This window comes from Cryptomeria japonica, chromosome 4 (genome assembly GCF_030272615.1).
Source record: "Cryptomeria japonica chromosome 4, Sugi_1.0, whole genome shotgun sequence".
NCBI lineage: Eukaryota > Viridiplantae > Streptophyta > Pinopsida > Cupressales > Cupressaceae > Cryptomeria > Cryptomeria japonica.
Window position 1 is genome coordinate 596,518,117 of NC_081408.1, and position 17,742 is coordinate 596,535,858.

At 36.6% G+C, this 17,742-nt stretch overlaps 1 pseudogene; it reads left to right on the forward strand.

The window, feature by feature from the left end:
* Window positions 1-1,168: 1,168 nt before the first annotated feature.
* On the forward strand, window positions 1,169-14,107 carry LOC131035287 (NADPH-dependent oxidoreductase 2-alkenal reductase-like; annotated as a pseudogene).
* Window positions 14,108-17,742: the final 3,635 nt, after the last annotated feature.

Here is a 17,742-nt window from a genome sequence, read left to right on the forward strand (position 1 = left end):
CACAGTTCATAATGAAAAAATAATGGATTTTGTTGTATAAGATTTATTTGTATCAACGTTTCAAATCAGACCTTCTTCATTATTATAAAAAACTTAACCTTTTCACAATACAACAATAAACAACAAGTGCCACATAGTGGCTAGTACTTGCCTTGTTTTTAGTATAGTTTTAATAATAATTATGATTTAATTTTAATAATGATTATATTTTAAAAATTATAATAATTAAGATAAAAAAAATTAAACATAATTATTTCATAATAATTTATATTTTACTAGAAAAATAATATAAATCAAAGAAATCTTAATAAATTTTTAATTTCACAAAATAAAGTTAAATAATTGAAATAGTTTTAGATTTAAATCTACTTTAAAAACTAAAATATAATAAACAAAAATGTGTAAACAAAACTATATCAAAAATTAAATATTAAGAAAAATTAAAATTAATAATAAATAACAATAGTCTTGATAGATAATAATTTTATTAAGTCAAATTAATTAAATATAAATAGTAATAATTTTTTAAATTCATTGTAATTTAAATATAATAAAATATGTATAAAAGTATAATTAGTTTTAAGCATATCAATTCAATAAAAAAAACTGTAACTAAAAATAACAAATCAATTTATTTTATTATAGCATAACATTTTTTTTACTTATGTAATTATTATTATAAATATATATCCCTTAAAATTTTATACAATTTGATACTTTTATTATTTGATTTGATTATAGATATATTTATGTTATAATAATATATTATTAAAATAATATAACATTATAAAATTCTATATGCCTTCGAAAAGCTTAAGAAACTGATGTCAAAATTTTCTTAAATTTACATATATTTTTAGCTATATAGTTGCAACTAAAACTAATTATTTTGGATTTCCTAAAAATCTGCTTATAACACCTAAATTGTATTTAGCCAATAAGTGTACAGAAAAATAATTTTCGTAATTTATAATGTTAAAAATTGTACAATTAGACTTTGGTAAATAAAAAGATTGAAAAATTAAAAGTTAAAATTTGTTTGTGATTGGTTCAAATTAATTTTTTTAATAACTAGTTAAGTGGAAAAACAAAAAACTCATTACAATAATATTGCCTAACAGCAAGTACTAATAAGTACACTAGAAATTCAAAAGACTGCTTTAAAACTATGGGCAAAATTCAAAAGACTGGTATATGCACTTTAAAAAAGGTATAGAACCCTAGTGTTTATGCACAAAAGCCTTAATTGACTATACAACATAGAATACATACAACATACTTCCAACGGTCAATTAAAGGCATTTTTTTGGGTAGACTTGAGGCTTTTTGTGAAATTGAGCAGGCATGATAGGGTTGACTGCTTGGGCAAATTTGGTGCTAATTGGAGAGCCTAAACCTGGAGATGAGGTGCTGGTTTCTGCTGCAGCAGGGGCAACATGAATTATAGTGGGACAGTTGGCTAAAATCAAAGGGTGTCTTGTTGTTGGCAGTGCTGGTAGTGACCTATAGGTGATTTCTACTGATCTTTTGCAATTCTTTCTTAAATTCTTAGCTAGTTTGAGATAATATAATTTTAATTGTCCTCCATGCCCATAGGTCTCTAGGACTTGTTAAGCTCTGATGGTTTCATTATAAGATTTCCTATAGATGTCATAGATATGGTTGCAAACAGATGACTAATTCTGAATGTGTTGTAATCCTTTCAACATCTATTTGATGATTATAATTTGAAATTTTCATATATACTAAAATGAATTTGGTATATTTTGTCTATATCCCTATTATTTCAGAAGGTTCAAAGCAAATATGGTGTAGCTTCTATATAATGTGCATATTTGAGAAATTTTGTTGTTTAATGTGGTTATGGATGGCTTCATCTACTAGTGTTCTGGTTTCTATCTAGCACTTTGACTGTAACCTTCACATACCTCAGTTGAAGGTTGATAGTACTTTGTGATGATAAAAGATTTATCATCTAACTGTGGGTTCTTATGAAGAGGGAATGCTATAGATAGGTTGAATGCCATGTTACATACACTTCTATGAGAAATTGCTTTCTTTTTAACTCCAATTCTAGCTGTATATGGTGAAAATGGATAACAATAATAATGATATTGAAAGGCTAAATGAATTCAACCACAAAACCCTAGCCTAACAACAACAAAGATCCACCATAACATATGAAGATTACCTAAGACAATGCAAATCAAATGAAATTACAAAGATTATACCATCACATGTCCAATAGGGTTTGGATCTCCATTCTTCCTATCTCCATTGATCTTGCTTGATATATTTGCTCTCAGATTTTATGTGCACAAGAGCTCAACAAAGAATGGAATGTGGTTGCAAGTAGGATTGCATATGCCAAGAGCGTAGTGTAGTCAAGTGCATAAATTGATTAGCCAGGGTTGATAATGAAGGAAGTATCTCCTTATATAGAAGACACTATATGAAATGGAGGGATAAGATTGAGAGGTGTAAAAGGAGGTCGGCTATGATTAGAGGGTAGGTAAAAGAAATAATAAAATAATGAAAGGGATAGGTAGTGTATGAATTAAGAGATGAATGACATGTGTCATGGGTAGAAAAGGCTAATTAATTAATTAAATAAATAAAGATTTATTTAATTAATAGAAGGAGTGAGATCAATTAAATAAATAAGATATTTATTTAATTTAGGAAAAGGACAATTTAAATAAATAAATGTATTTATTTAAATGAGAAATAAGGCTAGAAGAAGATAAATGAATTAATTAAATAAATAAAGATTTATTTAATTAATAGAAGAATTAAGCTTAGATAATTAACTAAATAAAATATTTATTTAATTAGACAAGACAATTTTGGGTGTCTACATTTTGCCCCTCCTTGAGACAGTGCGGCTTGTCGCGTTGTTTCAAAGAAGATAAGATGAACTGATACAGAGTTGCCCCAAGATGGGAATGATATGCCCCCTCCAGAGATTGGATGAAAATGTGTGAAAAGATCGCAGACAATCTCTCGATAAGAAAGACAGGATAGAATGGACTGACTGGATAAAGTGACAAAGTCACGGGATAATGAAGACTAACACAGGAGACTAGGGCTAGGGTAGTCTATAAGATAGACCACGAGGGAAATACATCCTCATTGTCATCTACACCTCCAAGAGATTAGAGTGCAGAGAGAGAAAAGAGCAGCAGCAGTCAGTAGCGATGGCTTTGGTTCACAGATTCGACCGTGTTCGCCGATTCCAGAGGCCAGCAGAGGCAGGAGAGCTAGTAAGTACCACAAAACCTCATTGTACTTTGATGCATTTATTGTTGTCATTAATGCATACTAGGTAATTTAATAAATGCGTGTTTATGTCAGGAAAGCGCGTTTGTGTCCAAAAATGTGAATTTTTGTCTTCTAGGTCAAATCGGCAGTTTTGTGATGAACATATGCTGTCGATTAGATAAGCTGCTAAGTGGATACACTCAAGCAGGTTCTCTAGGGAAGACTAGGATAGCAAATAGGGCTAGGATTGACAATTCTGTGATAGAACATACGTTGCCAATTAGGAAACTTCTCAAGAGGATTCACTCAAGCAGAGGCCCTAGGATAGGATAGATCAAGGCACTTTGTGATGAACAGTGAGTACCAAGATATAGTACTTTGTGATGAACAGGGAGTACTAAAATATGAGCAGCACTTTGTGATGAACAGTGAGTGCAAATGTGAGCAGCACTTTGTGATGAACAGGGAGTACCACTGGGATAGAAGCAACACTTCGTGATGAATAGTGAGTGTCACTAGGACTGAGATGATTGATTTGCTTGACTGTAGGAGTAACTACCTATGCTGGAGTCACAGGACAGATTCCCATCAACTCAGAGGTTACGACCAGAGCTGACATTCGAGGACAGGGCTGCTATTGAGGTTATGGGTTTATGATACATTCTGTATGTGCCTAAGTTTCGGGCGAACATGGGATTGTTGACTGCTTTAGCTAAGAGATGGCACTCTGAGACATGCACATTCCATTTGCCGATGGGGGAGATGACAATCACCCTAGAGGATGTATACAGGATTATGCGGATACCGATTGATGGGGAGCTGATTCCGTACGATTGAGACGGAGACAAGGATGCCCTTAGATGAGTGTTTCAGGATCCAGGACTAGAGATGAGGGCTGGACACGTGGCATGGGACACGATGACAGAGACAAGATTAGCACTACCAGTAGTATTGGTAGGAGTTATCAGTGGGTTCCTCTATCCGGATAGGGAGACACGAGGGGTGGCTGTAGAGGACACAGGGGCCAGGAGAGATGATCTTGGGGCAGGTCCTTCTAGGGCTCAGACTCCGTCGAGGCCAGCCGGCTCTGAGGGAGGGAGTTCATCATAGTCGTAGAGGGCTCCCTATGTATCAGTATTGTACCATTTTTGTATGATGATGTAGACACCTGCGGGTGATTGTAGCCATATGATTTTGACATTATTGTATCATGACACTTTATATATATATATATGAGATGATTCATCTTTGCGGCAGCTATATGCATGTGTACCTATGTGATGAGATGTTCTTATGTGATGCTTATGATATGGATGCAAATATGTATATGATGAAATACAATATTTTTTTCTTTTATGTTTTTATTTGTTATGCTAATGCAAATGTGAATGTATGAAATGCGGATGGATATGATAATGCAAATGTAAATTGTGCTAACATGTGTTGTGTGTAGGATGTGATGCAGTTGTGATATCTATATGTATGTATGAAATGCTTATATGTGGTAATGCAGGTGCAACTACATGAAATGCAAATGTTTTTGGTGTGTCATTATACTCAGTCATGTGATAGCAAGCTACGCGGACTCGAGAAGGATGATGGAAGTCAATCAAGAAAGGGGGATGGAAGACAGAAGATATGAAAGTGAAAGAGCTTCTTGTGCGTTATCATCATTGAGCTTTATTATGGCAAGTAGGTTATGACAATCGAGGCATATGTTTGACCCAGAAAGTCATTGTACCTGTTTGCATGGAGATAAGACAGTTGCAAACAAGGAATGCCCCAGTTCACACTAGACTCTCAGTGTCCTCATATCCTTGGACAAGTCATAGCATTACTAAGAGACAATCCATAGACAGCAAATACAAATAGGTGACGATACCCCATCCTCACCTTTCTAGTCAAAGACATCCTAGAGATAAAATATCTAGTCAGAGACATCCTGGAAAAGCTAAAAGACATGTCACCAAGAAGATAAAATCAAAAGAAAACCAAGACTCGACACCAACATTCACTGTAGTCCTCAAGTTTAGTGTCCCTTGTCACTTGTATAAGTCTTATTTGATTGTGGTCACAATGTTTACTTTCACAAAAAGGATAGATAGCACATAATCATATGTTGTCTGAGTCTGTTGAAAGATTTGATTTTGTTGAAGCCCATTGTTGCTGCTGTGTCTCATCTGAAACTGACTGAATCCATGAAACTGATACTTTATTGCAAAGAAGACAGAACTTTATTGCAGATCTGTGATGCAAATGTTGCTTTATTGCAGATTGTGCACGAATAGACTGAAGGAAGCTGGAAGAAACTGTACTCCTCGAAACATGTGATGTTCTCAATTCCACACCCATTACTAGACGTAGGATTTTCCTTAGCCATAGATAGGAGCTGATTTATTATGGATGGAAAGGGAGGTGAAAAGGGAGGTTTATTATGAATGGCTAACCAATCTTGGGTGGATCAATAACAAGCCATGATGGGAATGGGTAAGTTTATTATGAATGGATAGGTTGTGAGTGTGTGCAAAGTGAAGTGATGAAAGAGAATCCTGAAGGAGGGAGGAGCAATGTCTCTACACATGGCGCTGGTGACCTAGTTTTCACCATGGTACTTGCCCAGGGTGCCACCGAAGTGGTTTTCACCGTTGGACGAAGATGTTTTTCTGTTTTTAATTTTTATTTTTAATTTTTTTGTTGTCACAAGATGCCTGTTTGCCAGGTTTTCACCAAGTAACGATTTTTTATGTTTTTATAATTTTTTTGTATTTTGAATTTTTGGAGTTTTTTTTATTTTTTTGTATTTTTGAATTAGGATACTCTGAAGAGCTATGTGTAAAACCTGCGAAGGTGCATGCTATTGATAGGATCCTCCAAAGGTTCACCTTCTGTAGTTGAGAGCTGATATGCCTAGATCCATATGCTGCTGTAATGATGTAAGGACCAAGCCAATTTGGTTCGAACTTGCCCTTCTTCTCTCTATCTTGCTAATTTTTGGGGTTTTCTCTGAGAACTAAATCACCCACCTCAAATGTGCAAGGCTTTACCTTGTGATTGTAGCTGCATTGTTCCTTGATTGAATGATGTGTAGCTTGAGTGACTGTCTTCCTTGATAAAGGAACTGAGATAGAATTACTAATATGTGGACTACACAGGCCTGTATGCATGTCACCTGAAGAAGTTTGGGCATATCTGATAACAAAGTCCTTCAAGGAAGCTCCATTAAAGGTCCATGATGTATCGCCATAAGGGAAAGGATGTGCGGAGCAAGTGGATGAGTGATGAAGGCTTATGATTGTGAAAAGAAGTGAAAGTATGATGACATGATGGAGACTTAGGATCAACAAGTATGCTTTTTGATTTGAAATTTTAGAACTTTTGCCCCTAGTTATTTTGATATTAGGGGAGATCATCTCTTTCTCTTTTTGCTTCATAGGATTTTTATCCTTGACTTTGATTTTTGCAGAGTCCAATAGCTTTTGATTTTGATTTGGACTAAAGGGCTTTCCTTTATTTTTTACTTTTAGATTTTTCTTTTTAAAGCTCGATTTTTTATCACCAATTAGTAAGGGCTTTTGTGATTCTTGTTGATCCAAGTCTGGAAGTGGAGTGCAAATGGAAGGAGTGGATGAAATAGTAAGGCTATGTGAGTTCTTAAGAGGGTTGGCGATATGATCAATAGATTCTTTGTTGGAACCACTCTTAGGACTATTGATACCAAGAGGTGCTTGCACCACTAGAGGAGATTTGCATTCAGACTTAGTAGCCATAACACTAGTTGGTTCATATCCAATTCCTTGGAATTGCAAATTGTTTGTAGTATGTTCTTGTTGACTAAATGTCTTAAGATATAGTGGGAGTTGATCAACATGAAAGATATACTCACCACATCCTAGATCTTTAGTCTTGAATTTTTCTTTGAGCTCTGCTTGTTTTGATGTAGAAGCTTTCAAGGATTCTGGATCCACATATGTTGAAGAAGGAATAGCTTCTCGATTGACTGGGATTGTTATTTCTGACCGAGGTTGCAGATTGTTGCAATATATGAATGGATTTGGGTCAGCTTTGACAATCACTTCAACTCCATTGTGTGGAAACTTGATGCAACGATGATATGTAGATGGGACTGCGCTCATCTCATTAATCCATGGGAGTCCTAGCAATATGGTGAGATCAAGGTCTAGGACTTGACAAACCACATCCTTCGTAACTGGCCCAACTCTAAGAGGTAAGGTGACTGTGCCTTTGGATGAACGTTCTTCATCATCATATGCTTTGATGGTAATTTTGTTCGTAGAATTCACAGCTTTGTCAGAATATCCCAATTGTTTAATAGTGCTCAATGTACAAATGTTCAGACCTGCTCCTCCATCTATCAGAACTTGTTTTATTCGATGTTTGTGTATGAAGGCTTCAATGTGTAAAGGTGCATTATGTGGCTGACTTACGAAGGCGTCATCGGCTTCTGTGAATGTAAGGGAGTGTGGAATGGAAAGGTATCCCACCATGGCTTGAAACTGGTCCACATTCAGATCAGTAGGAACGACAGTGTCTCTCAAGGTTTTTTCAAGAATAGCTTTATGTGCGGGGGATATGCGTAAGAGTTCAAGTATGGAGATGAGCACGGGTGTCTTCCCTAACTGTTCTACAAGATCATACTCAGGTTTGGTTGATGAGGAAGTGGTGTTTTTAGCTGGAGCTCCTTGCAAAGTGAATTTACCTCGGTGGGTTGTGACATTACATTCAGAGGTAGGTTTGGAAGAAGATCCAACACCTTTTAGGACAATCTTGGGTCTCTGGGTAGAATTTTCAGGGTTTTTGTCCTTGATGATAATGGTAGAGACGCAATTGTCCATTGAAATGTGATTGATAGTTGAATCATATTTATAGGTTGCTCTGGTATAATTGGTTTGGTCATCTGTGGCTTTAGCTTTTCCCTTGTCATGCTTTGGGAATGGTTCCTTAAACATCTCATGTTCTTGATTGGATGAGTGTCCCTCAATCTCAATGTCACCTCTATCAATGAGATCTTGTATGATGTTCTTCAGTCGATGACAATTTCCTATCTTATGACCCTTGCTCTTATGAAATTCACAATACTCATCATCATTCCACCAATTTGGTTTAACCTTTGGTTCATATGGAGGAAAATCTAGAACTGTGATTACCTTGTTTACCACTAGCTTCTTGAAGACCCACTCAAGTGGTTCTCCCAATGGAGTATACTTCCTCCATGATCTGGAAGTTGTTTGAGTATTCACTTGATTGTTTGTAGAACTTGATCCAGAAAAAATGAATTTGGGTCACACTGTGTTGGCGTCAACAACACCATCATTGACTGTGTTCTTGTTTCTATTCCAAAATCTTGGCTTGTCTTTTCCTTTAAAGTCATCTTTGTTTTCCTTGAATATCTTAATGACTCCTTGTTCAATTAGGACCTTTTCTGTTGCTAAGCCTTTTTCAATGACGTCCTTGAAGGTAGACTAACAAGCTTTCCTTAGATCATAGCCAATGTCTTTGTTAACATTTTGGGTGAACATTTCTACCATTTGTTTTTGTGGAATTTCACAAGAGCATCTACTGGCTAGATTCCTCCATCTTTGTAAAAATGATGCAAAAGACTCTCCCTCTTTTTGCTTGGTGTTGCACAAAGTAGTGACTGATATGTCTGTCTCTATATTGTAGCAGAAATGTTGAATAAATGCCTCTACTAAGTCACCCCATGACTTAACACCAGGTGGAAGCTGGGAGAACCATTCCATAGCTTGATCGCCTAGGCTCTATGGGAATAATCTCATCAAATATGTCTCTTCTGCTGCTACCTCAATGCAAGCTGTGAAAAACTATCTTATGTGTGCCTTAGGATCCCCTTTTCCTCTATACTTATCAAATTTAGGCATCACAAAGTGTGTAGGAAAAGGAGGCATTGGAATGCTCTTGTCAAATGGCTAAGGACATATGTCTCTCATTGTGTATGTTGGCTTCGGTGTATTTATGTCCTCCATTTTCTTTTGTAAGTCCCTAATTTGTTGCTCCAAATTGTTCTTAGGTGGAGATCGACTTATTGGACCATACCCTATGCTTGAGGCACCATTTGGAGGAGGAGCATGTTGCATATATGGATGATATTGATCATACACATGTTCATATGGAGGAGGTCTATAATGATGTTGCATATATGGACCACTTGGTATAGATTCATGTTGAGGAATGAAATATCTATTTTGTCCATGTATACCATACTCTACAGGCATGTCATGTTCTAATGTGTTGCCCCCAAATTTGACACGGGGTTTCCTTGTGTCCAAATTTTGAGCATGCCTTTGAATATCCAATTGCTTTGGTGGTTGATCCTTAGCATTGATATGTGATTGAGCATATTTCTCTGCATAAGACTTCCATAATGGTCTATGAAAGTGAGTATCATATGCTTGACCATGTGTATGTGGGACCTCTAGTTTTTGAAACAAAGATGATGGTGATTCAAGCACCATATGTGGTCCTCTATTGCCTCCACTATTAGGTCTTCTTTGATCCATGTTGGAGTGAGTTTGTTGCAAAGGTCGATTTTCCATTATTTGAGACATGTCAAAATCATGAGGTATCTTGGCTCCACTTTGTGCCATCATTTGTAAGAAGTATTGTCTATCCCTCCTCATTATTTCCTCAACCAATCGATTGAAATGGGGATTCATAATGGATTCTTCCACATCTGTTGAATGTACGGAAAAGTTGTCCATATTGTCATTATGTGTAGCATTGTTGTTTGTAGTGTCCATGTTCTCAACATTTGGAATGTTTCTATAGGCATCCATGTCAGGTAATGTAGTATGATCAGAATTGAAAAAGATATCATTGTCATATTCATAAGAACTCATGTTTGTGGACTCTTGAGCCTCTTTAGTTTCTCTCCTAGATTTTTGAAGACGGGTTTCAACCATGAACTAGGTATTGACCGAGATGTGTGAGACTAGATGAAAATGGAAAAAGTATGGAAGACCAAGGGTTGGATGGAATGTAAATGAATTTGAAGTGTACTTGCAATGTCCAAAGTGTAAGACCAAGTATGTATGTAGTAGAGTAGGTGTGACTTCCAAAGAGAGGATAGTTTCTCTTGATGAGGTGAGTTGACCTTGACTCTAAGTAAGACCAAATGAGACCCAAAGGTGATAGACCTTGATGAGAGACCACTTAGCAAAATGTTGTTGTATGTAGTATGTTGACTTAGCAAAATGTTGTTGTATGTAGTATGTTGACAAAGTATAGTGAGGACAAGCAAGTGACCTTTTGACTCAAGTTTAGACAAATGTAAATGCAATGTGAGGTGTAAAGCAATGATGGACTTTGTGAGACCCAAAGACAGGTTGAATGCTAAATGAAACCCTGGAGAAATGACCTAGGAAGCTCAAGAATTCCGAAACTGATTGCTCTTGTTTGCTGGACTGTAAAATTTTTCCAATTCTGAACACAGACGCGCCTGTATACTTCACAGATGCGATTTCCTGACACAGACGTGGTTCTGTTTAACACAGACGTGCTTCTAATATTTTTGTAAAATGCACTGTTGATTCTGGAAACACAGACGCGTTTCTGCCCTTCACAGACGCGGTTACACAACACAGATGCTATTATGTCAGACACAGACACGTTTCTGCAAAATTTGTGCAATTTTTTCCAATCTGTGAAGTCATTTTTGTTGTGACCAAATCTAACTGTTTGACTGTTTTTCGTGACAAGAGGACACAGTGTTGATGAAGACCCAATGTTTGTAAGTGTCTAGATTCCAAAATGACTCAAAAAAGTGTATTGTTTGATGTAAAAATGTTTTGCATACACTTGAAGACACAAAAGACACAATGTTTTGCTGTTTGGTCTTGAATGTTTTGAATGTTCAAAATAAGTCAAGCACAATTCTTATGGCTGGCCAAGACAATAGTTGTTGATCCCACATGGGGTTTTACCCCCTAGGCTACGCTATTCAGAGTGGATACTTAGATGCTTGACCTCACTGACTCCACCCTCAGCACTCACTTCTCGGGTCAGCCAAGCATCAGTCCCCACGAAAACTCCCCATGGTGAACTTTGTATCTCTACTAAGAACCGTATGTGTGTGGGCCGCTACCAGAGGTCCGACCTCCTGCCTCAACAACTAGAAGGATTTTGGCTTCTAAAACAAAAAGGTGCTAGTAAGGGCACCCGCTCGTGTGGCCATACATGCAGCACTTTCAGCTCTGTAAATACAGAAGGCTCCTAGCCGGTAGGGGTTACGCCCTACAAATGATCAAATAAATTTGATCAAACGGGTTTATGGGGAGACATAGTGTCGATATGAACTAATCAGCACACGTTATTCATAGTTTTCACCATGAATACAGTTATTTATAGTGGTTTGGAAGAAGATGGCTTTTCTTTTGCTACCACTTGGGTCGTTATCTTCTCACTAGTAGTCCTAATGACCACACGGGAAGACAGGCCCTCTAAAGATTAAACAAAAAGAGTCTATTGCTCAAGACACAAAAGACAATGATTCAATTTTAGTGCACCAACTGAAGTGTTTGCTAGTCTATGAAAACAAGGCAAACAATAAAAATCCAAAAACCCTTTCCAAGGACCTGCAACAAAGATTTGTTAGTAGTTTGGATTTGTTTCAAATAATCACCCCTTCCTGCAAGCACACAAGTTAGGTAAATTTTAAATCCAAAAGACTTTGTGAAAATAGGGGCCTTCAACAAAATGATTTTGCTTTGAAGACAAGCTGCACCAATTTCGTTAGCTAGATCTGAAAATGTTAGCTCAAAATAAACTAGATTTGAAACATTAAATGCAAAACTCAAAACCAAATCAATAAACCCAAAAAAAATAATTTGAAACCGATGCGCACAGACACGGTTACCTATGACACAGACACGACTTCGTGATGTAGACGTGGCTCTGTGAGACACAGACATGGCTCCAGAACCCAGACGCGACTTCTGGACACAAACGCGTCTAAAAACACCTCAGACGCGACTTATGAACACAAACGCGGTTTCCAAAATCTGCAAAATAAAATGCTGTTGATAACACAGACGCGACTTTAGATGTCGCAGACGTGCCAGAAAATCAAAAACGCGATCCGAAAGTGCGCAGACGCGAAAATATCAAAATGCTATTGAAAATGTGAGATCTACTGCTTCAAAAACACAAAATCTGCAACAAGGATGTTAAATGCAAAAAGGGACAAGAGTCCCACCGGGGATGCCAAAATGTATATGGTGAAAATGGATAACAATAATAACGATATTGAAAAGCTAAATGAATTCAACCACAAAACTCTAGTCTAACAACAACAAAGATCCACCATAACATATGAAGATTACCTAAGACAATGCAAATCAAATGAAATCACAAAGATTATACCATCACATGTCCAATAGGGTTTGGATCTCCATTCTTCCTATCTCCATTGATCTTGCTTGATATATTTGCTCTCAGATTTTATGTGCACAAGAGCTCAACAAAGAACGGAATGTGGTTGCAAGTAGGATCGCATATGCCAAGAGCGTAGTGTAGTCAAGTGCATAAATTGATTAGCCAGGGTTGATAATGAAGGAAGTATCTCCTTATATAGAAGACACTATATGAAATGGAGGGATAAGATTGAGAGGCTTAAAAGGAGGCCGGCTATGATTAGAGGGTAGGTAAAAGAAATAATAAAATAATGAAAGGGATAGGTAGTGTATGAATTAAGAGATGAATGACATGTGTCATGGGTAGAAAAGGCTAATGAATTAATTAAATAAATAAAGATTTATATAATTAATAGAAGGAGTGAGATCAATTAAATAAATAAGATATTTATTTAATTTAGGAAAAGGACAATTTAAATAAATAAATGTATTTATTTAAATGAGAAATAAGGCTAGAAGAGGATAAATGAATTAATTAAATAAATAAAGATTTATTTAATTAATAGAAGAATTAAGCTTAGATAATTAAATAAATAAAATATTTATTTAATTAGACCGGACAATTTTGGGTGTCTACACTAGCATTTCATTCAGGACTTCTTTTTTGTGAAGAGTGAATGCTATAGATAGGTTGAATGCCATGTTTACCACACTGCTGTAAGAAAGTGCTTGCTTTTTATTTTCAATTCATGCATTTCATTCAGGTGTTCTAACTCTAAACTACCCTAACCTATTAACTCTATGCATTGGCTATACAAATTGTGTTGCATTGACAGGTGAAGATGTTGAAAGAAGAATTTGGATTTGATGATGCCTTCAATTACAAGACAGACAGATTTGGATGCAACACTGTCGAAGTAAGTTAAGGAAGTGAAGTAGACATGATGCATAAGTAGATTTCAATCCTCTTTCCTTGAATGATCTTGTGACTCCTGATTAGGTACTTTCTTAGAGGAATAGACATTTACTTTGAAAATGTGGGAGGGCAAATGCTAGAGGATGTTCTCAGCCACATCAATATGAATGCTAGGATCCCCATATGTGGAATGATCTCTCAATATAACCAAGTAAGGAAAACTATTTTCTGTAATCTTTGGAGTTGATCCACTCTGTGCTAATGGCATGGATAAATCTCATTGCAGGATTGGAAGGAAAGTTTTGGAGTGAGAAACCTTTTTAACTTGGTAGGAAAATATGGGAAAATGCAAGGCTTCCTTGCACTTCACTATCTCCATTGAGTGGAGAAATTTGTAAAGGGGATGGGAGGGTATATGCAACAAGGTAAAATCAAATACAGAGAAGATGTGACACGGGGAATTGAGAACATCTTGGAAGCATTCAATTCTCTGTTTACTGGGGGAAATACAGGAAAAGCTCTTGTTCAGCTCATTGCCGACTAAGAAGCAAGAACAATGTGTTTTTCTCATCTGGAAATGTGATCAAAACTTTCTGGAAAGATTTATATCAGACTGAAATTTCTCATCCTTAAAAAATATTATTCTCTAATAGACAAGATATGGGAAAATTTATAGAGGAGAATGAAACTCTGTGTGGTGTAGGTTTGAATTATAGGAATTGGTATGTTTAGCCCTGAATAAGAGAGGAAATGTCTCCTATTGAGATCAAAAAATGATCTTTTACAAACATGAGAAATTTATTATGTATCTTTTTTTTTTTTGGCCGAGCTTGAATTTGATGGCTTTATGATCATAATGTAGGTATTTCTATCATTAAATATAAACCAAAAATAATTAAGAAGATTGTATTTTCAAAAGGAAGTTTTTTTTGAGAAATAATCATAATTTATATAAAATTATTTTGATGTATATTTAATATTTTATTTATAATAAAATATATTTTAATATTTAAAAGACAATTTCTAATAAATAATCAATCATTAACTTAAAATCTTTTAGATATGAGATTTTAGTAAACCGGAATTTGAGGCTCTGCAATTTTGGCCGACTTTGCACAAGCCGAAGCTCGGGCAAAGTTGGCCCTTGCTGTTTCATACCCCTGCATTTAACTCCCTCCCCCTCCATGCGTGTGAGTGTGGTGTATGGGAGACGTTGTTAATAATGAAGCTTCTAGTCTCTCTTTGAAGATGGTGCAAGGGAATGCAGACAACTTCTTGCAAGCGCTCATTGATTCTCCTGAATCGAATGGCGCCCACTTCTTGGCGATGCAATCGATAGCAGATGGAATGCAAGTAGGAGACAGAGGAAGAGGTAGGGTTTCTTCCAATGCCATTTTAATCGTTATGCCTAATTCCCAGATGATTACTTTATTGCAGAATGAGAGGACTAGACTTAGGGATGTGGCTATCTTTTTGGTTGTCTTAGATCACAGTAAGATTACATCTAGAAGTTTCATGAATAAATGGCTGCATAAAGTTTGGATAAATAAACTAGGGTTTCATTTCAGTTTTTGTCATATGATACATAAGGGATTGTATATTGTTTTCTTTAAAGACACAAAGAGTTAGAAAGAAGTTATCGAAAAGGAATTTTGGTCTGTTGGTAATGGATGCTTTCATGTCATAGGGTGGACTCCTAAGGCTAACCATGATGAGATTCTCGCCCTCTCGTGCTCTGGATGGGCCACGATGAAGAATGTTCCCCCTGTTCTTTGGAATTGGCTCCCTAAGGCCCTTTCTTCTATAGGCAATGTGATTAGGATGGATAACTCCTCATCTCTCCTCCCTCACATGGATGCTAGACTGCTCATCTCTATTAAACCAAAAGTTGACATAACAAGTGAACTTCGGTTTGAATTGGAAGAAGAGGCATTTGCTTGCCCGATTGAATACCTAGGCAGTATTAATGCTTGTTTCCTATGTTAAAAAGAGGGTCACATCAAAAAGAACCACCCTCTCTTGAAAAACACTAGAAATTTGACACAAAATGGGAAAAAAACCCTTCTCTATCTAAGCAAAGTAATCCTAATCGAGGTGAGAAGGTAGAAAATGACTTTGATTCTGGGCAGCCTATGAAAACCCCAAACTTTCTCCATCCTTCTAGTTCTCAAGGAAAAAATGGTTTCCAATCTTAAAAAGGACATGGCTAACAAAGCCAATCCTGGGATCTCTTCCACCATATGTAATGACAATACTCTCTCCAAATTAGATGCTCTACATGTTGTGGTCAAGGCATCTATTAAGACCCCATCACTTCCCACTCTAGAGGGGTTTGGTGATATTAGGAATGTCAAAGTATCCCATGAATCTCTGTCTGACTCCAGAAGCTTGAATGCTCAACAAATTGTGATGGAAAAGTTTTTAAAAATGATGGATACTAGGAAATGAATAGAGGATCAAATTAACAATATTTTTGATCTTGTAGTTATACCTACCGAACCTGTGGACAACACCTTAGACAACATTCCCCTAAACCTATTGTTGAATAGTGCAAGGATGCTAGTGAGGGGAATGGCATATTTGATAACAGTGGTAATTCTTAGAAAACTCTTGACTCCATCTCAGGGCCTAAATCTGGTATTGAAACATTTAAAGCTTCCTTGGATATGAATCTCGGGGACTCAAATGAATGCCCTCTCACTAGTACCCCTATTGGGCAAGCATTGATTATCCTTAGGGGATGTGCTACCCAAGGTGCTGGGGTAGACTTGGGAGATTGTATGGAAGTAGCTATCTACAAAAGCTCCCTTGAGTAGGATATGGATGACATTAAGCTTGATAATGATAAGAGGCTCTCTTGGGCTACTATCCCTTACAACAAAGATCCCAACCAAGAGTTATTAACTGAAGCAATGAAAGCCTATGGCATTCAAAAAGCCATTAATAAAAAGGTTAAAAAATAAGAAAGACAACCAAAAGAAGGTTGTTTCCCATAATTTAGGCACTGAGCAAATGTTTGAATTTAAAAGGAAGAGGGGTGGACCAAGCACCTCCATTGCCTCCTTTCCTAGTAAGAAAGGTGATCCTAAACAGTTGCCTGAGTGCTTTAAAACCTTTAGGGCACCCATGGACACCTCATCTTAATCCTTGATGACGAAGCTAAACTTTGTATCTTGGAATGTTAGGGGATTGGAATTCCCTGACAAGAAATATGTGGTCAAGAGATTTCTCAAACTCTATAAGAACATTGATATTTTACTGCTTCAAGAGATTAAAGCTATGCAATTTTCTCTGGACATCAATCTAAAGTGTATCTAGAGGGATGAAAAGTACTTCACCACTAAGCATCATAAGGGCAAGGGTGGAGCAGCCATTCTGGTCAGTCACAAGTGGAAGAATGCTATTGTCAGATGGGGATGTTTTCCGTGTAACAGGCTGGTGTGGGTGATTCTTAAGGTCAAGGAGGTTGAATTTGGTATTGGTTCAATATATGGTTTTAATGATGTCAGAGAAAGGGTGAAACTTTGGAGACGGGCCTCTCAGGTGGAAGAGGTTTCTTGGCTATTTGGGGGAGATTTCAATATGATAGAAAGACCCTTTGATAAGTTGGGAGGCAAAAATTTTGAATGGAAAGGCGATGAATTTTTTTATTGGAATAGATTTGAACCAACAAGTTGAAACTCTTTGACCCCTTGGCAGATAAGAAGAGAAAATGCAAGGATATATGGTTTTCATGGTGTAACTACCAGAAAGGGTGCAAGAGAATCTATTCCAAGCTCGAGAGATTCTATGCAAATAAAGAGGTTTTCCAATTCAGTATAGATGACTGGAGCCTTGGTGTTAGGGTGGTGCCATACTCCCTATCTAATCAAGTGCCACCCTATCCAAATTGTGTCTCTCTAGGAAATTCTGCAAGAGAGGTAGTTTGTAATTGAGATAATTTTATTCTGAACCCCAATCTTCTCCAAGATGATGATGTCAATCAAGCGGTGTTTTTTATAAGAATGTTCAATGAGAATAATTCCTTGCTAGTATCTAAGATTGATAGGTGGAATCAAAATGTCAGCAATTGGAAAAATCTCTTTCAGACTGTTGGAAGGAGAAAAGCCAAAGACTCCAGAAGGTTAGAAACTGAACTACATGATTCACAAGAGACATCAGAAGGCAAATGTCAGAATA